This window comes from Silene latifolia, chromosome 3, assembly GCF_048544455.1.
Source record: "Silene latifolia isolate original U9 population chromosome 3, ASM4854445v1, whole genome shotgun sequence".
Classification (NCBI taxonomy): Eukaryota; Viridiplantae; Streptophyta; class Magnoliopsida; order Caryophyllales; family Caryophyllaceae; genus Silene; species Silene latifolia.
In genome coordinates, this window is record NC_133528.1 from 33,721,941 (window position 1) to 33,744,569 (window position 22,629).

At 39.1% G+C, this 22,629-nt stretch overlaps 1 non-coding gene across 1 annotated transcript; it reads right to left on the reverse strand.

The window, feature by feature from the left end:
- Nucleotides 1-5,401: 5,401 nt before the first annotated feature.
- Nucleotides 5,402-5,508, reverse strand: LOC141650795 (small nucleolar RNA R71). Its single transcript, XR_012546810.1, has one exon. It is a non-coding gene; the product is annotated as a small nucleolar RNA R71 (small nucleolar RNA).
- Between the last annotated feature and the right edge of the window lie 17,121 nt (nucleotides 5,509-22,629).

A 22,629-nucleotide genomic window follows, 5' to 3' on the forward strand; every position in this document is an offset into this window, starting at 1 on the left:
GCTGAACTTTACAATTTCGTTAGTGAAAATTTTCATCTCCACTCATCAATCCCCTGCCCTTGTAATAGATGTGGTAATATTAGGGTTTTACCTATCCCAGATGTCAAAATACACTTAGAAAAGAATAGTTTCAGTAGAGATTATAGGCGTTGGATTTTTCATGGAGAATTAGAGGATGAGGATGGGGAATCTGATGTAGAGGTAAATAATCATACATCTAAAGCTGCTGGTTTAGATATAGGGGATGGGGCATATGATGTGTGTGTAAACAATCGTTCACCTATACCTGAAGTTGTTTTAGGTGAGAAGTTTGCTGAAGATGATGGATTCGATGATTCTGAAGCTACCGGTGATGGGGAAATAAATGCTGATGATTTAATTGAGAAGTTGAGTCAATCTAAAATGCCTTTATTTACTGATTGTAAGAAGTATACCAAATTTTCCGCGGTGGTAAAGTTATATAACTTGAAGGGGGCAAATGCGTGGAGTGATAAGAGTTTTACGGATCTTCTAGCTTTGCTATGTGATATGCTTCCTGACGGTAATGTTCTTCCGAGTCGGACATATGAGGCTAAAAAAATGATTAGAGAATTGGGCATGGAATATGAGAAAATACATGCTTGTCCCAATGACTTCATATTGTACCGTAAAGATTATGAGAAATTATCATATTGTCCGCGCTGCTCTGTATGGCGTTATAAGACTAAGGAAGGGATCCCAGCTAAGGTGTTGTGATATTTTCCAATAATACCAAGATTCATAAGGATTTATTTGAATGAAGAAGATGCAGGAATGTTGACTTGGCATAATAGTGGAAGGATTGAAGATGGAAAGTTAAGACACCCAGCGGATGGTCAACAGTGGAAAGAGTTTGACGCTAAATATCCTGACTTCGCCAAAGAAGCAAGGAACTTGCGTCTAGCGCTGTCCACAGATGGAATGAACCCTTATGGAAACATGAGTACCCAACACAATACTTGGCTAGTTGTGTTGGCCATCTATTACGATGATGACAACCCAATTGATGATAGCTCAACCAGCCTACAACATCTTGCTTTCGGTCCTGATGCTCGTGCAACTTTTTATAGCGGGTATGCGATCAATGGGTACACTTTCTACACTCGCATTCAAGATGAGGCGAGCACAATGCAAAACAGTGGAGTTTGCGTAGATTCTCAGGCTATATACTTTTCTAGTTCAAAGGATAAAAATCCTATTTTGGGTACAATGCAATATTATGGAGTTATTGAAGAGATATTGGTTTTAGACGACATGAATTTTGAGATACCTCTATTTCGGTGCAAGTGGGTTGACAACAACAATGGTGTTAGAAAGGATGATTTAGGATTCACATTAGTAAATTTTGACAAGGTTGGAAACAAGGACGATCCTTTTATATTAGCGTCACAAGCAAAACAAGTTTTTTATGTTACCAATCCCTATGGATAAGAAGTGATCAGTTGTTCTATCTTGCCATCGCCGAATTCCAGATGATGAAGACGTCGAATTTGAAGGACTTGATCACAATGCTATATCGCAATTTGGTAATGATGTTGAAAATTTTAACATTCCAAACATATATATACGGGATGATCATGATGAAGGTATTTGGGTTAATGAAGAGACTAGCAAATCCAAAAAACGTTCCCGGAAGCCGTGAAAATATCAGCCATCCAATTTATCTTATGTCATGTGTAATTATTGTCTTGCTGTTGTATATATCAAACTGTTGTTGTAAACTTTTCTGCTGTTGCAGCGGGCGGGCTAGGGAAAAATCATATCAAACAAAATGATGCTTTATCTATATGAAAATGATGCTTTATTTCTTGGCGGTAAAATCAAACAAAATGAAATATAAATTAAAACGGATATACCCAAACCGTTGTTCTGGACGTGTACAGTTATAACGGTTGAGGCCGTTGTTATGTTTATAAAAATGTTGCTTTATTTCATGGCGGGAAAATAAAAAAAAATGAAAATATTTCAGACAACGGTTATTTCTAACCCGTTGTAGATAGTACTAATCAATTACGGTTTCAAACAAAATCGTAGTCTGTTTGGAAACAAAATATAACGGTTTTTCTTATACCGTGTTTATTACTTAAACAAGGTCTTGCAAGAAGTGTTGTATTATTCACACATATATACTTTGATCTTCCCTTCCCCACATAATATTCTCAAACATTGAGCTTCCCCTCTACCACCAGCCTACCCCATTGCCATCGCAGTCATCGTCATCGTCGCCATTGCCGCCGCCAGATCAATCCGGATTCTCCTGTTTAAAGAAGTAACAAACCCTCCTCTCTAGAGATTTGTTTGTTATTATAAGTATGCATTGTTATTATTTGTTTATTAATTTCTGCTTTAGATATGGTCCAAAAGCGCAAAAGAAACGATGGAAATGCGTCAGGCGACGACTCAGGTGATGAGAATAATTTGCAACACACTGCGGGTCGAATGCGTCACAGGGTTTCCCTAGAAGCAATAAATTCAAAGATACCTAATCCTTTACAATGGGATAAAGATACGGGGCTGCCATATGGTGAGTATGCCGGGTATTTTGCGAGTTGGATTGGTTGTTGTGTAAGACAATATGTGCCTCTCTGTACGCCGCGTATCTGTGAACTGAGTCAAATACGGAACACCATGCTAATAAATAGAATAAAGGTATGTATATATAATAATAAATGTTTTAGCTGAAACTAAGTTATTACTTGATATGTGTATTAGCCGAAACACTTGTACCAACTATGCTCATCATATATGCAGTTAGCTTATGTTGTCCCCGAAATGTATGATAAGTACCTAAAAAAGCCAGGGGAAGCCCTCAGATCTTGGAAGTTAAAGATGGCTGAGAACCACTTGTTGAACAAGGAAACCGGGGAGATGAACAAGAACCCACCAAAAAAGAAGTATCTGTATCTCAGTCAGGACCATTGGGATAGCTATTGATGTGACCATAATTAGAGCATATTTACTCCCTGAATTAGCCTTGTTCGCATGCTTTTTAGTGCATATTTGGGTCATTTATTGTCTTTCGTTCTTTGTTTTGCATATTCTTTAAGGTTTTGTGTCCTTGGTAGGAAAGGAGTGCAAACCTTGCATTTTCATGGCAAAACGAGACTAAATTGATTGAATTCAATGACCAAGCATCAAGGAGAGACAAGATTAGAAGGCCTTTGTACATACTATAGTAGATGGGCAATGATGAGAAAAGATCCTTGCATCCCCGAGGAAATCCCCAAGGATTTTATGAAGAAAAGGGAAGAAAAGAAGAAGAAATGAGACTGTCCAGCAATCCGTGCGAATTGTCCTGAAGACGCCCGTCCTCCACCTTCACAATCCATGCGTCTTCACTCTAAGATGCCCGGGCAGCAACCCCAGAAGACGCCCGTCTTCTCCCCAAGACGCCCGAGCAGAGGCCCTCGAATCCGGTCGTCCCGTGCTAAAGACGCACGGATTCCAAGGCAGCACAACTTCGTCTTCTTCAAGCTTCAAGAAAGATGCCCATCCTTCCAAAAATACCGGCGTTTCCTTAAGTAGGGACTTAATCGTCATTTAAGCCCTTAGTTAACCCTAATTCCTACACCTAATCCCCACTATAAATACCCCATTAGTCTAATTAGAAGAGCATGTTCTTCTTAGCAATCTTTAGTATAGTTAATATCAATCAAATATCTCTTTAATATTGTAATCAACAATTAATCAAGTTTTAATACAAGTTTTATTTCCTTAATCTCTCTTTTGTTCATCCTTCATTTTGGGTAATTGAAGATTATTTGGGTTATTATTGGGAGATTGACAACCTCTCAATCAAGCATCAAGTACTTCTTTTATTCTTTGCTTTATTGTTGGAATCATTAGTGGGTATAATTCTCTTAATCCCTTTTTAATTATTGTTAATTACTTTCTTTTATTCATCATGTTTCACTTTTTTGGTATGATTGACAACCTTGCTAGCATGTTCAACATGATAATGAGTGAGTAGTCACTTAGCTAGGGTTAATGGGTAATTAGGGGAAACCAACATGGGGAATGATTCATGCTTAAATTAATATGCTTTCATGGTTTATTTGCTTGCTTGTTATGATCTCAACTCATGCACATGTTATGTTTGATGAAATGCGAGCCTATGAATCGCATTTTTTACCCATCACCTATCTTTTCAATGAGACTTGTAAGACATAAACCAACTCGAGTCTCATTAGACCATGCATGTTATTGAGTAGGGAAGACTAAGTCGACTTGTAGGTGTTGTACAATCTAATCGATTCGGCTCCGGGACCCAAACTTTCCTAGGATTGTAAGATATAACCCAACTCAATCCATCACAACAATAATTGCTTACTTATAATTTGAGAACATGTTTGTATGATCAATTCCCATGAATCCCCTATGACCCCATGATACCCTAGTGCTTTTTATCAATTGTTTACAACTCTTTTTAATTCATCTTGCTTGTTTACTTTCACTGCTATTTAGTTTAGTGACCTTCTACATCAACCCAAATTGTGACACCCCTAAGACACCACTAGTTGCAACAGAAATCTCATCTCAATTCCCGTCCCTTGGGATCCGACCTTTACTTGCCTCTTTACTAATTTTAGAGTTGGTTTTGAAGCTATAAATTATGTTTTGGTCTAGGTGCTCCTAACGACAAGTTACCGAAAAGATTTAGTCCAACCAAAAATGGCGCTGTTGCCGGGGACGGTGTTAACTTGATTTAGATTTTCATTTATTGTTATTAATTGTGTCTTGATTTGCCTTGGGGAAGTAAAACTCCTCAAGGTTTGTTCTAATTATTTTCGAGTTGTTTGATATTTTGCATGTCTAGAAGGTCACAAGGTGACTTGTTACCCTTTGATCGTGAAATTGAAAGAACTTTGACAACCAATAGAAGACTTGCTAGGAGAAATTTGAGAGATATTGGTGAGGTTGTAGATATTCAACCAACTATTGAGTTCATCAACCCTTTTGGAAGAGAAGGTGAGGAGAACCCAACACAAAATACAACACAAAATCAACCCACAATGCCTAAGTTTTCATCACATTCCGTACCCACCGAGGAGAACCTACCCAATGGTACTCCCACACCACAACATCTAACCGGAATTTCATTGCCAAATCCGCATTTATCCAATTAGTCGAAAGAAGCCAATTTGGGGGGATGCCTAGTGAAGACCCTCACTCTCTTATGGAGGCTTTTTGCGATTATTGTGATGCGATTTCTCAAACCGGTGTAACTCAAGACCAAATTCGATGGGTCTTATTTTCTTTTTCTCTAATTGGCACCGCGAAACAATGGTTGAAGGGCCTTGATAAGGCCACTCTCGGAATTGATTCTTGGAAAAAGTTGGCTCTAGCTTTCTACAAAAAGTTCTATCCACCAGAAAAGACTAACATGCTAAGAGCTCAAATTACGGGTTTTAAGCAAAGGGATGAAGAATCTTTGTATGAAGCTTGGGAGCGGTTCAAAGGAATTTGTCGCTCATGTACTCACCATGGACTTAGCGAGTGGTTCTTGTTACAACAATTTTGGAACGGTCTATATGAATATTCAAGGAACATTCTCAACATGGGATCAAATGGAATGTTCACCGAAGTTGATGACAATCAAACTTGGAACAAAATTGAGGAAATGGCGGTCCATAACTCACAATATAGTAGACCTCGCAAGGCTACTAGAGGAGGAAAGTATGAAGTGAACTCTGTTACTCAATTGGGTGCTCAACTTAGTGCTCACATTGATACCATCAATTTGAAGTTTGAAAAGGCTATGGCTAGACTTGAAGAAGCCTCAAAATCACCAAAGCATCATGTTAATGCCATGACGGCATCTTCATCAATCCCAAGTGAGATATGTGAGAATTGTGGAACTTTGGGACATGACCCAAGTGAATGTAGGGGAACAAATGAACAAGTGAATGATTTCCAAGCATACAAGAGTGGTACCCCTTATTCCAACTATTACAATGAAAACACCAAATTCCATCCAAATCTCTCATACAAAAGCCAAAATGTTCAAAACCCTCAAACAACATACACCCCACCTCCTATGAGAAACCAAAATCAAAGACCCTTTTACAACCAAAACCAAGGTTACCAAAATCAATCTCCATACAATCAACGAAATGACCAAGGTTTTGATGTTCAAAAAGCGGTCCTTCAAATGCTAAAGAATCAACAAGAGTTTTTCACTCAAATGCAAAAGGATAGTCAAGCAAGGAAACCACCATCAACAACATCCTAGCTCACACCAAAATGTTGGAAACCCAATTGACTCAACTAGCATCTTCAAGCTCACAAAGACAAAAAGGGCAATTACCACCTCAAAGTAATCCCCCAAGACATGAAATGGTTAGTGCCATTCTCTTGAGAAGTGGTACAAGGTATGAAGCACCGAAGAAGCAAGTTGAGGATGAAGTTGTGGAAGCTAGTGAAAAGGCAAAAATTGTGCAAAACTCCAAGGATGGAGAACCATCAAAAGAAGAAATTTCAAAGAAAAATGAAGACAAGGTCAAGGAGAAGGAGCCCATTGTGATTAGGTTTCCTTTTCCAAGTCGTCAAGCAAAGCCCAAATTTGATGACCAACTTGGAAAATTTATGGAAATTGTGAAGAATTTGGAAATCTCAATTCCTTTCACGGAATTAATCAATCACGTGCCAACCTATGCGAAATACATGAAAGACATCCTCACAAAGAAGAAGTCGATCCGGAAGCTTGAGACTATCGCCTTCACTAAGGTGAGTAGTGCAATACTTCAAGGGAGTTCACCTCCAAAACTCAAGGATCCGGGAAGCTTCTCAATACCGTGTACCATTGGCGACACCACGATCAACAAAGCCTTATGCGATCTAGGGGCTAGTGTGAGTGTTATACCGTACTCGGTGAGTAAAAGGTTGGGGATGGGAGAGCTTAAATGCACCAATATCACACTCCAAATGGCCGATAGATCGACGAAGACACCATTAGGGATATGGGAAGATGTTCCCGTACGAATTGGGAAATTTTTCATCCCGGTGGACTTTGTCATTGTTGATATGGAAGAAGACTCCAACATTCCAATCATTCTAGGAAGACCTTTCTTATACACCGCGGGTGCGGTGATTGATGTAAAACATGGAGAGCTCACTCTAGAAGTGGGAGATGAGAGTATAACTTTCAATCTTGACAAGACCATGAGAGCTCCCCGTTTACATGAACCATGTTTTATGATTGATCATTATAGCCGGAAGGATGATAGGAAGAAGTCGTAACTCCAATGGAAGAAGAAAATTGAAGATGCTCCATTCAAAGAACAAGTGAATTATAACAAAGAGAGCTTGAAAAGCTCACCAAAGTCAAGCAATGAAGAAGATGGCCTCATTGGCCAAGACAAGAAAATGGGAGAATTGTCTCTATCAACTCAAGAGATCTTTAGTGACCAAGTAGATGAAGTTTGTGGTCTTTGGGACGACGAGTTTGAAGGGATTTTCAATCCCTATATTGGTAATGCTATCGATCAAGACCGACAACAAGGGCAAAGATCTATTGAAGATCTTTATCATGATAATGAACAAGCTTTTGATTACTTCTTCAAGGTGTTGAGCAACATCAACAACACCTTGGACATGCCCCCATGACATCTCATTAAGGATGCGAGTTTGGTGGAGTCCTCCCTAAACCACCATTTGTAAATATTTCTAACTCCGAACTCGCATTTTAATTCTCATATTGCATTTTTGTCATTTTTGGATTTTTATGCCTTGATCAAGATAATTATCATGTTTGAGAGAAGTGAGGGAGGGACTAATGATTTCAATTGATGTGTAGTGCTTTAGCTTAGTGTGTGGATAGCAATTGCCTAGGCTATCCATGCCTTAGTAGTGCCCCCACAATGAAGAACACGAGATTTTGAAGAATGAAAAATGACAAGGGATATGCAAGTACACGGATGGAACTGAATCCGGGTAAAAGGGGTAGAATCCGAGCGTTTTCAAGAGAATCCGCCCGTCTTCAGGCAACCCGGGCGTATTTGTCACAAAATGCCCGTCTCTCTGAGCTGAATTTTTAAAATTTTGGGACTGTTAGCAAATCCGGGCGTCCTGCAAAAGAATCCGCCCGTCCTCAAAAAGACGCCCGTCTGCAAGAAAAGCCGCCCGTCTTTTTGGCTGAGAAAAACAAGAAAATTCCCTGGAAAGGAATCCGCCCGTCTTCATTGAAAGACGCCCGTCCCGCCGCTGAACAATTCGAGCGTCTTTGCTCAAAGATGCCCGTCTTTAGGCGAGAATTCTGAAGCCCAGAACAGACAGAATCCGGGCGTCCTGAAGGAAAGCCGCCCGTCTTCCCCCTGCATTTCAAAATTTTCGGGTCTTTTATAAACCCCCCACATTCATTTCTTCATTCCTTCATTCAAAACACTACCCATAAACCCCAAAAACTCAAAACCCTCATCCTCTCCATCACAAAAACAAGATTTCCTCAACCACATTCATCAAAATCAAATCAAAACATCCTTTCAACAAAAAATTAATCACTCCTCTTTCAACAAAAATCAAACCAAGCACCAAAATCTTCAACCTTTGAGTCGACTTTTGAATTTATAAGGGCAAAGCCTTTCATCTTAAAATCGATTTGGGTACACTTGGAAATTGAAGATTTTCACTCTTTTCTTGGTTCAAGCTTCAATGGCAAGGACAAAAGGAGCAACAAAGGCACCAAAGGCAAAGGCACTCTCAACAAGACAAAAGAGTCTTCAAGCAAAGAAAGCCTCATTGGCTATGGTGGTAGCTAGCTCAAACTTGGAAGTGCAACAACAACAACCTCCCTTGAAAGCAACAACTTCTACTACTCCGGAAATTTCTCAACTTTCGAACTATCCGGAGGTAATTTTCATCTCTAACTCCCATAGGGAAACTTTTGCCAAGTATGCTAGAAAATCCTTTCTATCCACCAAGTTTATTTGTGAAGATGCCTTAGATAAGTTGGGTGTCCTTGAGCAAACTAGAGCCTTATTTGAAGCCATGGGGTTGGGCAAATTGTTTACAACAAAAGAATTAACATACCCCTCCCTTACCTTAGAATTCTTGAGTTCTTTGAAAGTTACAAAGGTTGAGACTATGGAAAGCATCGAGTTCCGCCTAGCTAATGTTAGTAGGCGCATATCCTTTGAGGAAATGAGTAAAGCTTTGGGTCTTAGTGATTCACCTAGTTATTTCAAGAATGTTGGCAAGTATGACCCCGCCCCTCTTTGGGAGGCGATTTCCGGAAGGAAATTTGAGAACTATCATGCTAGTCGTGCTCTATTAGTCCACCATCTGGGCATTAGAGTGTGGCACAAGGTCGTAGGGAATACCATCATTGCAAGAAAAGACACCAATCACTTTACCAAGCTCGATCTTGTTCTTCTTGAGTCGGCCTTAAACATTGGAAAGGAATTCACCAAGCCTTTCAACTCTCTAAGGCTTTTGGTAGATAGATGGCTAAATGTTGATTGTGGGAAGCAATGCACTACCGTTATTGTGAATGGAGGTCTAGTCACTCTTTTGGCTAAATACTTTGATCCGAACTTCAACAAGGATAGCAAGTATGTGGCGAAAAAGGATGGTCATCTCATTGATATTGATGCTATGATAAACAAATACAAGTGGGTCTCTCATAACCCTCTTGACACCAAGTATGGATGGCTCACTAGTGAGGCTAGATCTTTTACTTTGCCTTCGAAGATTTGTCGTTTAAGTGTCCATCGGACCAACTATCTCCTTCCCCTCTCAAAAGAGGCCGAATACATTATCCGACAAGAAAGGGATGAAATTGAAATGCCCTCCTCTTCCATTGTCACACCACCCTATCCTTTCAAGTACCAAGAGTTCAAACCCGAAGGTGTTGAAGCAAGCAAAGATTATATGACTCTTCTTATGCAAGAGATGCACAAGCAAGCTTTTAAGGATCGGGAAGATGCTTACTTAGCCCAATATCCACCCCTCCTTCATTTAGCTAGGCAAGGACTCCTTGATCCTTCATGTCCTTTGCCTAGTTGGGCGGATAGGGAAGTCTTCTTTCCTAATGCATCTAGGGGTGAGATTCCGGGTGACGATGAGGTTATCGGTGATGCGGTTGATGATAGCATTGATAAAGAGGCTAGTGAAGAAGAAGAAGAGGATGATGAACAAAGTGAACAAGAAAGTGAAGAGGGAAGTGGTAATGAGTCCACTTCTATTGAGGAAGATGATGATAGTGATGATATGATGGAAGATTAGCAAGCTTTGGAGGCTCCTACCCTCTCGAGGTTTGTCTATTTCTCTCTTTGTTATATTTATTTATCTTGATTATGATTGGAGTAGTCCTAGCAACATAGAGGACTAACACCTCGGCCCCATTGAGGTGTTCTTATTTTATTGTTCCCACTTTTGAAAATCCAAAATGACAAATTTAGTTTCATGCATTGCATCGTGTGTGCATGAACTACAACCAACCTTAGGATATTAGAAATAATGTTTAACTCGGTTTAGGGAAGTACATACATACACGACGGGAGGTAATCTAAATTATCCTCTCCGTCATAAACAAAAACCATGCATCATGTAGTGTAGATTAGTGTAGCTTGCATTTAGTATAGAATTCATGCATCATGCTTGCATGATTTCCCATCATTTTGGCCATTGAGGACAATGCCCATATTAGTGTGGGGATGGGGAATTCTAACTTAAATTTTATTCAAAAATCCAAAAAAATTGAAAATTTCAAAAAACCATAAAAATTTGAAAATTTGAAAAACCAAAAACATGTTCATTTCCTTTGTAGTATAGTCGTGTATATATTATTGTATATATTGTGTTTGTTCTACCCTTTTTCACATTGATCGACTACGCCACATCCGAGACATGAGGATATTGAAGACCGCATGGTATGATCTTTCCAATCTCCTTTTTCCTCTTTATGTTAATCACTATGTGGCTTTATTTTGATTGATGTGGTATAACAATGTGAACTTAGGACTTGCATTTAGTTTATATGGCATATTAGTTGGTAGAATCATTTGTATTAGGATGTTTATATGTTAGTTGCATCATGGCATGTAGTTGCATGTTAGAAAAATTTTGCGAAACCGTCTACTTGGGAAGCTTGACAAGTGTATATAGGCCCTAGTAGATGCTTTTTCTTCTTAAGACTTTGCTTGTTAGAATACTTGTAAAACACCCTAGGATGTGTCATGCTAGTATCCTTTGACCCATGGTTTAAGGCCTAGTCAAGAGTACCTTGTTGTGTGATAACTCCTTGGCTACCGTTTATTCCAAGGTGAACCTTGAAACCATGCATCCATCATCCATGTTCTACCATACATTTTTGTCATCAAAGGGAATGGGCACAAAAAGAAATCAAGTTGAGTTCAATGAAATGAAAAGTGAAAGGAAGTTTGCAAAAAAAATGCATCAAATGAAAAGAGGAGCAAAAATAGAACTCCTAAAGCTTCAAATATAAGCCACCCTCACTACATATGGGGTGACTTTGAAAATGTTCAAAAGAAATGCAAAGAAAGTTGTCAAGTGTTGAAATGCCAAAAATCAAAAAGAAATGGCAAGAAAGTGTTCTCAAATGTTATATGCCACATGAAATTGGGGGGAAAAACAAAAATGAAAGAAAACTCCCAAAGTGAAACTCAAATATCTATTGATCCCTTTATCCATCGTATCCATTTTTATGCATGGTAGAGAGGGGACGACCTTTCTTCTTGTCTAGGCAAGAGGGGGAATTCCGCGATCCTCCAGTGTTTCTAACACCATAGGGAGTCTACTCTTGACAAAAGCATTTAACGATTGAGGACAAAGGTACCCTAGCTTGACACAACTTGGAGGTGATTTATTGGTATCCTTCTAGGCTTAGTAGTTTGAAGAAATTGCATCTATGAAGGAGTGTGTACCCTTGAATTGCTTCCCTTGTAGATAATTTCTGCCACTTAGATGAGTAAAGTGGCTATACTTTTGTAGATGCATCCATTATTTGTTTTTGTGTGCTTAATGTTTGGATGTGTCGTCATTTTGGCAAAACCCACCTTGCCTTGCAAGAAGGCATCCTACCTCATGGTTGTCTTGTTGTGAGTTGAAGGGGTGGAGTGAGACCCGCTAATTTTCTCATATCGGCTATGTTATTAGGTTAGTTTAAATAATGGTCCTAGTCTTTGTCACCTCTTTACTCGGGACGAGCAAAGGTTCGGTTTGGGGATATTTGATGTGACCATAATTAGAGCATATTTAGTCCCCGAATTAGCCTTGTTCCCATGTTTTTTAGTGCATATTTGGCTCATTTATTGTCTTTAGTTCTTTGTTTTGCATATTCTTTGAGGTTTTGTGTCCTTGGTAGGAAAGGAGTGCAAACCTTGCATTTTCATAGCAAAACGAGACTAAATTGATTGAATTCAATGACCAAGCATCAAGGAGAGACAAGATTAGAAGGCCTTTGTACATACTATAGTAGATGGGCAATGATGAGAAAAGATCCTTGCATCCCCGAGGAAATCCCCAAGGATTTTATGAAGAAAAGGGAAGAAAAGAAGAAGAAATGAGATCGTCCAAAGAATCCGTGCGGATTGTCCTGAAGACGCCCGTCCTCCACCTTCACAATCAGTGCGTCTTCACTCCAAGACGCCCGGGCAGCAACCCCAGAAGACGCCCGTCTTCTCCCCAAGATGCTCGGGCAGAGGCCCTCGAATCCGGCCGTCCCGTGCTAAAGACGCACGGATTCCAAGGCAGCACAACTTCGTCTTCTTCAAGCTTCAAGAAAGATGCCCATCCTTCCAAAAATACCGGCGTTTCCTTAAGTAGGGACTTAATCGTCATTTAAGCCCTTAGTTAACCCTAATTCATACACCTAATCCCCACTATAAATACCCCATTAGTCTAATTAGAAGAGCATGTTCTTCTTAGCAATCTTTAATATAGTTAATATCAATCAAATCTCTCTTTAATATTGTAATCAACAATTAATCAAGTTTTAATACAAGTTTTATTTCCTTAATCTCTCTTTTGTTCATCCTTTATTTTGGGTAATTGAAGATTATTTGGGTTATTATTGGGAGATTGACAACCTCTCAATCAAGCATCAAGTACTTCTTTTATTCTTTGCTTTATTGTTGGAATCATTAGTAGGTATAATTCTCTTAATCCCTTTTTAATTATTGCTAATTACTTTCATTTATTCATCATGTTTCACTTTGTTGGTATGATTGACAACCTTGCTAGCATGTTCAACATGATAATGAGTGAGTAGTAACTTAGCTAGGGTTAATGGGTAATTAGGGGAAACCAACATGGGGAATGATTCATGCTTAAATTGTTATGCTTTCATGGTTTATTTGCTTGCTTGTTATGATCTCAACTCATGCACATGTTATGTTTGATGAAATGCGAGCCTATGAATCCTTGCATTTTGTACCCATCACCTATCTTTTCAACGAGACTTGTAAGACATAAACCAACTCGAGTCTCATTAGACCATGTATGTTGTTGAGTAGGGAAGACTAAGTCAACTTGTAGGTGTTGTAAAATCTAATCGATTCGGCTCCGGGACCCAAACTTTTCTAGGATTGTAAGATATAACCCAACTCAATCCATCACAATAATAATTGCTTGCTTATAATTTGAGAACATGTTTGTATGATCATTTCCCATGAATCCCCTATGACCCCATGATACCCTAGTGCTTTTTATCAATTGTTTACAACTCTTTTTAATTCATCTTGCTTGTTTACTTTCATTGCTATTTAGTTTAGTGACATTCTACATCAACCCAAATTGTGACACCCCTAAGACACCGCTAGTTGTAATAGAAATCTCATCTCAATTCCCGTCCCTTGGGATCCGACCTTTACTTGCCTCTTTACTAATTGTAGAGTTGTTTGTGAAGCTATAAATTATGTTTTGGTCTAGGTGCTCCTAACGACAAGTTACCGAAAAGATTTAGTCCGACCAGCTATATCGCTTATAGGCAGTCTGAGAAGTTTAAGGTAACTTAATAATAATAATAATAATAATAATAAGTAAATAAGTATACTTAGTTTAGTGTTTGGTCATGCTTATGTTTCTTGATACAATTTATTTGATGAAGGCTATGAGTGAGAGGAACAAGGCTCCCGAGGTGGTTATAGATTGATTAAGAAGAAACTTGTAAGTACTACATAATTCTTATAGTATTAGACTATTAGGTGTTATAGTCGGACGTTATATATGTTCATCATAATCATACATATTTTGAGAGGATATCAATGTGATGAATGAATTGTAGGCAAAGCTTGGAAAATTCAGTCGTCATGACACTTGGGTGGAAGATCACACTCCTAAGAATGGAAAGACGGAAACTGAATATGATAAGGACATCAAAGAGAAAATTGTAAATTTGAATAAATATGTCACTCCTACCACTGGTAGTCGGAGTTATATAATTGTGTGTTGCTTAATGGTTTTACGTGTATGTAGAGGATCTGTGAGAAGGAGGTAGAGGAAGGAAATTGGAAGCCTGAAGGACGTGATGACATTCTTGCTAGGGCAATCGGCAAAGCAGAGCATCCAGGTCGTGTGAGAGGGGTAGGAACGCATGTTGGTATCACTAAGTATTTTGGGAAAACTACTGGAACTTTGGGACATGACCAAAGTGAATGTAGGGGATTGAACAAGTGAATGCTTTCCAAACATACAAAATTGGCACCCCTTATTCAAACTATTACAATAAGAACACCAAATTCCACCCCAATCTTTCATACAAAAGTCAAAATGTTCAAAACCCTCAAGCATACACCCCACCTCCAATGAGAAACCAAGCTCAAAGACCCTTTTACAATCAAAACCAAAGCTATAAAAATCAACCTCCATACAATCAAACAAAGACCAAGGTTTTGATGTTCAAAAAGCGGTCCTCCAAATGCAAAAGAATGAACAAGAATTTTTCACTCAAATGCAAAAGCATAGCCAAGCAAAAGACATCACCATCAACAACATACTAGCTCCCACAAAGATGTTGGAAACCCAAATGTCTCAATTAGCATCTTCTAGTTCTCAAAGACAAAAGGGGCAATTACCACCTTAAGGTAATCCCCCAAGACATGAGTCGGTGAGTGCCATCCATTTGAGGAGTGCTACAAGGTATGAAGGGCCGAAGAGGCCCATTGATGAAGATGTTGTGAGTGCTAGTGACAAGGAAAGAGTTGAAAACTCTAAGAAAGAAGAAGAACCCACCACCATTCAAGAAGTTTCAAAGAAGAAGAATGAAGAGAAGGCTAAGGAGAAAGAGCCTATTGTGATTAGACTTCCATATCTAAGTCGTCAAGCTAAGCCTAAGTTCGATGAACAACTTGGAAAGCTCATGGAGATTGTGAAGAACTTGGAAGTCTCAATTCCATTCACGGAACTAATCAATCATGTTCCGGCCTATGTGAAATACATGAAAGGTATTCTTAAAAATAATCCATCCGGAAGTTAGAGACTATTGCGTTCACTAAGATGAGTAGTGCCATCCTACAAGGAAGTTCACCTCCAAAACTCAAGGATTCGGGAAGTTTCTCTATTCCATGCACCATTGGTGACACTACAATCAACAAAGCTTTATGTGACCTTGGGGCAAGTGTGAGTGTCATGCCATACTCGCTGTGCAAAAGGCTAGGAATGGGAGAACTCAAGTGCACTAATACCACACTTCAAATGGCGGATCAATCAACAAAGACACCTTCAGGGGTATGGGACGATGTGCCGGTAAGAATTGGCAAGTTCTTCATCCCGGTGGACTTTGTTATTGCTGACATGGAGGAAGACTCCAACATTCCTATCATTTTAGAAAGACCATTCTTACACACCACGGGAGCGGTGATTGATGTGAAACATGGAGAGCTCACACTTGAAGTGGGAGATGAAACAATCACTTTTAACCTTGACAAGACAATGAGAGCTCCCCGCTTACATGAGCCATGTTTCATGATCGATCATTATAGCCGGGAAAGTGATAGGAAGAAGTTGGCATCTCAATGTAAAGGACAATCTATGGGTAAAGAATCACCGCCCATATGGGAGAAGAAAGTGGATAATCTCCAAGATGCTCCATCCAAAGAGCAAGAAAGTTTCAACAAGAATGAGAGCTTGAATAGCTCACCACCACTCATGACAAGAGAAGAAGAAGGCCTCATTGGCCATGACAAGAAGGAAGAAGAGTTGTTCTCATCAACTCATGATACTATTGGGAAGCAAGCTAATGAAGTATGTGGTCTATGGGATGATGAATTCGAAGGATTAGTCAATCCTTATATTGGCAATCCTATGACCGTGGACCAAGGCTTTGGTGACCATTTCCACCCAAGTCACCACAATGAAGAACACAATGTGCAAAGGTCTATTGAAGATCTTTATAATGACAATGAACAAGCCTTCGACTACTTCTTCAAGGTGTTGAGCAACATCAACAACACCTTGGCTATGCCTCCTTGACATCTCATACATGAATGAGAGTTTGGTGGAGTCCTCCCTAAACCACCATTTGTAAATATTCTAGCCCTTTAACTTGCATTTTACTTATTGCATTTTTGTCAATTTTTGGATTTTCCATTTTACTTTGATCAAGATTATCATTTTGAGAGAAAGTGAGGGAGGGACTTATATGTTTCTTGATGTGTAGTGTTTTGATTAGTGTGGGGATAACAATTGCCTAGGCTATCCAGGCCTTCGTAGTGCCCCCACAATGAAGACCAAAGGAATGAAGACGGAATGACTTGGGTTATGAAAATACCCATGGGTAGAACTGAATCCATGAGATACAGGAGCAATCTGAGCATCTCAAGAAGAACCCGCTCGTCCTGGCTGAAAATCCGAGCATCCTGACTGAAATACGCTCGTCCTGGTAGAGCTGAATAGGAAAAACTTGCACTGGGTATGAATCCGAGCGTCTCCTCAAGAATCCGCTCATCTCAACCCAAAGACGCTCGTCTTAGAGTGAATCCGCTCGTCCTGGTTGCACCAAAATTTGGGATTTCACTCTGACCTTGAATCCGAGCGTCCTCAATAGAATTCGCTCGTCTCCAGACAGCAATCCACTCGTCCCCTACTGAAGACGCTCGTTTCAGCATGGATTACATTTTATAAAACTGACTGGGCAATAATCCGAGCGTCCTGTGCTGTAGGCGCTCGTCTCCCTCTGCAGCAATCCAAAAACACGGGATTTACACTCCCTTTCTCCATTTCATTTCCTTCATTCAAAACATAAACACGCATTCAAAACCCTCAAAACCCTCAATCCCTCCATCCACAAAAATCAATTTTCTCAACCAAATTCACCTAAATCAATTTCAAACTTCCTCAAAACTCAAACAAATCACTCCTCTATCAACAAAAAACCATTCAAACATCCAAATCCTCAAAAATTGAATCGATTTTCTAGGGTTAAAGGCAAATTTCGAAAATCCTAAATCGATTTGGGATTCATTGAAGCTTGAGGATACTAGAAGAATTCAAGCAAATCATTGGTTTTTGATACATACAAGAAGAAGAACTATGGCTAGGACTAAAGGTGGAAACAAGGCACCTACAAAATCAAATCTTTCAAAGAGGCAACAAGCTCTTAAAGTTTAAAAGGCTTTGGTGGTTCAACAAGCAAGAATGGAAATTCAAGAAACTCCTATGGTGGAAACTACTACTTCTATTTCGGTTATTGAGCAAACAAGAATATCCGGAGGTAATTTTCACATCCGATGCTCATAGGAAAAATTTTTTGTCTCTTGCTAAGAAATCGATTTTACCCACCAAGTTTATTTGCCAAGATGCCTTGACCAAATTGGGTGTCCTTGAAAGAACGAAGAATTTCTTTGAGTCTATGGGGTTGCTTACATTGTTTAATATGCAAGAATTGACCTACCCCTCCCTCACCTTGGAATTTCTAAGTTTGTTGAAAGTTACAAAGGTGGAGACTCGAACGAATATTGAATTCCGCCTTGATAATGTGGATATGAAGATGTCCTTTAATGAGTTTGGCAAAGTTTTCGGTCTTGATAATGACTCGACATATGTGAAGAAACCTTCAACAAAATATGATCCCGCCCCTTTCTGGAAAGCTATTACCGGGAGGAAATTCGAGTCCTTCCATGAATGTCGTGCCCTTTATGTTCATCTCCCGGACATAAGGGTGTGGCACAAGGTTGTGGGAAATACTCTTATTGCTAGGAAGGGGACTAATCACTTCACCGAACTTGATTTCATCTATCTCAAGTCAACCTTGAATGTCGATATTGAAAATTTTTGAAAAACCCAAAAACATTTTCATTACCCTTATAGTTTAGAATTGTATATATTGTATATACTTGTTTGTTTGGTTGTTTGTTTATCCTTTTTCACATTAATCGACTACGCCACATCCGAGACATGAGGATATTGAAGACCGCATGGTATGATCTTTCCAATCTCCTTTTTCCTCTTTATGTTAATGACTATGTGGCTTTATTTTGATTGATGCGGTATAAACAATGTGATTATAGGATTGCATTTAGATTATATGGCATACTAGTTGGTAGAAGCATATGCATTAGGTTGTATAAATGTTAGTTGCATCACGACATATAGTTGCACTTAGGAAACTTTTTGTGAAAGCATCTATTTGGGAAACTTGACAAGTGTATATAGGCCCTTGTAGATACTTTTTCTTCTTGAGACTTTGTTTGTTAGGATACTTGTAAAACACCCTAGGATGTGTCATGCTAGTATCCTTTGGCCCTCGGATTAAGGCCTAGTCAAGAGTACCTTGTAGTGTGATAACTCATAGGCTACCGTTTATTCCAAGGTGACCCTTGAAACCATGCAACCATCATCCATATTCTACCACATTTTTGTCATCAAAAAGGGAATGGGCATAAAAATTGTTCAAATTTGAGTTCAAGAATTGAAATGAAAGTCAAAAAGTTTGCAATTGCATCAAAAAGAAAAGAGGAGTAACAAAAGTGAAAACTCTTATGCTTCAAATACAATCACCCTCACTACAAATGGGGTAGCTTTGAAAATGTTCAAAAGAAAATGCAAGAAAAAGTTGAAATTGTCAAAGTGTTGAAATGCCAAACATCAAAAGAAATGGCAAAAAGAAATTGTTCTCAAAATGTCAAATGCCACAAGAAATTGGGGGGAAAAAAAACAATAAAAAGCAAACTCCCACATAAAACTCAAATTCTATTGATTCCTTTTCCATCGTATCCACTTTTGTGCATGGTAGAGAGGGGACGACCCTTCATCTTGTCTAGGCAATAAGGGGAATTCCGCGATCCTCCAGTGTTTGTAACACCATAGGGAGCATCCTCTTGACGAAAATATTTAACGATTGAGGACAAAGGTACCCTAGCTTGACACAACTTGGAGGTGATTTATTGGTATCCTTCTAAGCTTAGTAGTTTGAAGAAACCGTATATATGATAGAATGTGTACCCTTAGATTGCTTCCCTTGTAGATAATTTCTGCCACTTAGATGAGGAAAGTGGCTATTCATTTTTGTAGATGCATCCATTACTTGATTTATGTGCTTTTATGATTGGATGTATCGCCATTTTGGCAAGACCCACCTTGCCTTGCAAGAAGGCATCCTACCTCATGGTTGTCTTGTTGTGAGTTGAAGGGGCAGAGTGAGACCCGCTAATTGTCTCACATCGGCTATATTAGTAGGTTAGTTTGAATAAGGGTCCTAGTTTTTGTCACCTCTTTACTCGGGACGAGCAAAGGTTCGGTTTGGGGATGTTTGATGTGACTCATATTTGAGCACATTTAGTCCCCGAATCTACCTCGTTTTTATGCTTTTTAGTACTAATTGGGTCACTTACTATATTTAGTTTCCCATTTTGCATATTCTTTGAGGTTTTGTTCCCTTGGTAGGAGAGGAGTGCAAACCTTGCATTTACATGGCGAAATGGAGCTAAATTGATCGCACCTAATGACCAAGCATCAAGGGGGAGACAATACTAGATAGCCTATGTAGATAATAAAGTGAAACGGGCAATGACGAAAGGATCCTTGCATGCTCGGATTGATCCTCGCGGATTATGAAGGAAGAAAAGAAGAAAAGCAGCCTGCCAAGGGATCCGAGCGGATCACAGAGGATCCGAGCGTCTTCCTCCACCACCATCCGAGCGTCCCGTGCCCAAGACGCTCGTCCTGAAGCAAGAAGATCTGAGCGTCTCCCTTGACAATCCACTCGGATCGTACTCCAGAGAGCCCGTGCCTGTTTTTAAGTCGCTCGGATCATGGCAAGACTAGCAAAACGAAGATGCTTATCTCCTTGGAGAGGAGCATTTCCTCAACTTTTCTTAAGGACTTAATAGTCATTTAAGCCGTTAGTAACCCTAATATTTGTACTTAATCTTTAGTATAAATACCCCATTGTACTACCTAGATTAGCATCATCTAGTAATCAAGTTGTAATCAATTAGTAATCATTCCTTAATCTTGTAATCAACTCTTAATCTAGTCTTAATAAAAATCTCAATATTTAATCTTTCCTTAAGTTCTCTATTGTTCATCATTTATTTTGGGTAATTAGAAGATCATTTGGGTTTATTGGAAGATTGACAACCTTCCATCAATCATCAAGTACTTCTATTATTCTTTGCATTATTATTTTGGAATCTTCATAGGTATAATTCTCTTAATCCTTGATTTAATTATTGTTAATCATTTTCATTCATTCATCATGTTTTGCCTTGTTAATGTGATTGACAATCTTATTAGCATGTTAAACTTGATCATGAGTGAGTAGTTTCCTTAGCTAGGGTTAATGGATAATTAGGGGAAACCAACATGGGGAATGATTCATGCTTAATCTAATATGTTCACATAATTTGTTTGCTTGCTTGTTGTGATTTCAACTTATGCGCATGTTATGTTTGATGAAATGCGAGCCTATGAATTCTTGCATTTTTTTACCCATCACTTATCTTTTCAATGAGGCTTGTAAGACATAAACCAACTCGAGCCTCATTAGACCATGCATAATGTTGAATAGGAAGGATTAAGTCGACTTGTAGGTGTTTTACAATCTAATAGATTCGGCTCCGGGACCCAAACCTTCTTAGGGATTGTAAGATATACACTAACTCGATCCTATCACAATAATAATTGCTTGCTTTTAATTTGAGAACATGTTTGTATGATCAACTCCCATGTATTCCCCTATGAACCCATGATACCCTAGTGCTTTTAATCAATTGTTTACACCTTCATTTTATCTACCTTGCTTTGTTTTTATTGTTGATTAGTTTTAATTTATCTCCTATCTCAACCCCAAATTGTCACACCCTAAGACACGACCATTTACAATTGAAAATCCTACATCAATACCCGTCTCTTTGGATCCGACCTTTACTTGCCTCTTTACTAAGAGTAGTTGGTGAAGTTATAAATATTGTTTTGGTTGGGTAACTTTTGACGACGAGTTTTAAACCTTCGAACCAATATGCTGACATTAATTTCTACTACACAGCTACATAAAATAGCCAGGTTGATGATGAGAATGTTGGAAACTGGGGAAAATCCATCAGAAAAGGAGTTGGAAACGGTTCAAGAAGTCATAAAGGAAACACATGAGGAGGAGGAGCAGGAGGAGAAAGAGGAGGAGAAGGAGAAGGAGGAGGAGGAGGAGGAGGAGAAGGGGGAGGAGGAGGAGGAGAAGGAGGAGGAGGAGGAGGAAAAAGAGGTAATAATATTTGTCTTATATACAGTGTGTTATATGATTTGGAAAATCAGTATGTGTTATATGGAAAAGTGTTAATGTACAGAAGGAAGCCGGGGATGACATGACAAGGGAGAAGGAAATGGGAAAGGGAGACTGAAGTGGGAGCCGAGGATCGATATCAGGCAGTTGAAGAGGAAGAGGATGCCAGGAAGGCCGTGACACAGGATGAAGTGGAGGTAATTGATGATCAGATGTTCTTCTCAACACCGAAAAAGGTAATAGCTGCTAGTTTATAATTATTCATATCATACATGTTTTTTACCTAGGAAATTTATTAAAGGTAGTGATTGTATGTGTACTAATTGATTAAAGCTGACGCGAAGCTTGATTACAAGGTGGCTTGTCGTCTGTCCTATTTACAGGGGAAACAGAAAGTTGTTGTTGCCAGGGGATACGTGTTCAATTACGACCGGCTTCAGGAAGTTAAGGTTCATGGTATACCCCTTCGTCGCAATTGCAGGAAAGTGGAAGTGTCCCAATTATATAAAGACGAGTATGGGGAAGTACAAGTACCATTTCCTACTAAGGGGGTCACTTATTTGAACGAAGCCCTAAGCTCTTATGTGCAATGACCTGACAAACTCATCAATGTTGTCATCCCCGAGGTACCTATATGCAGACGTTAATCTTTACTGAAGGGGTCACTTGTTCTTTAAATATATTAGGGTACGAATATTAACATATCGTAACTACTTTAATCTTTACATTTGCAGAACTTAAGCAAAGTCATGATGGCAGCTAAAGTAGTTACTACTACGTTAACGAAAGTTGTTGTAGGCAAGCCTGCTTATGATTCTTATTATGAATCGTGTGAATATAAGAAAAAGATGAAAACTGCTTCGCTAAAGGCTTTGCACAACCTGGCTGTAAAGAGGTCACCTACAGGTGATGCAGTCATGATTAGCATTGAAAAGGAA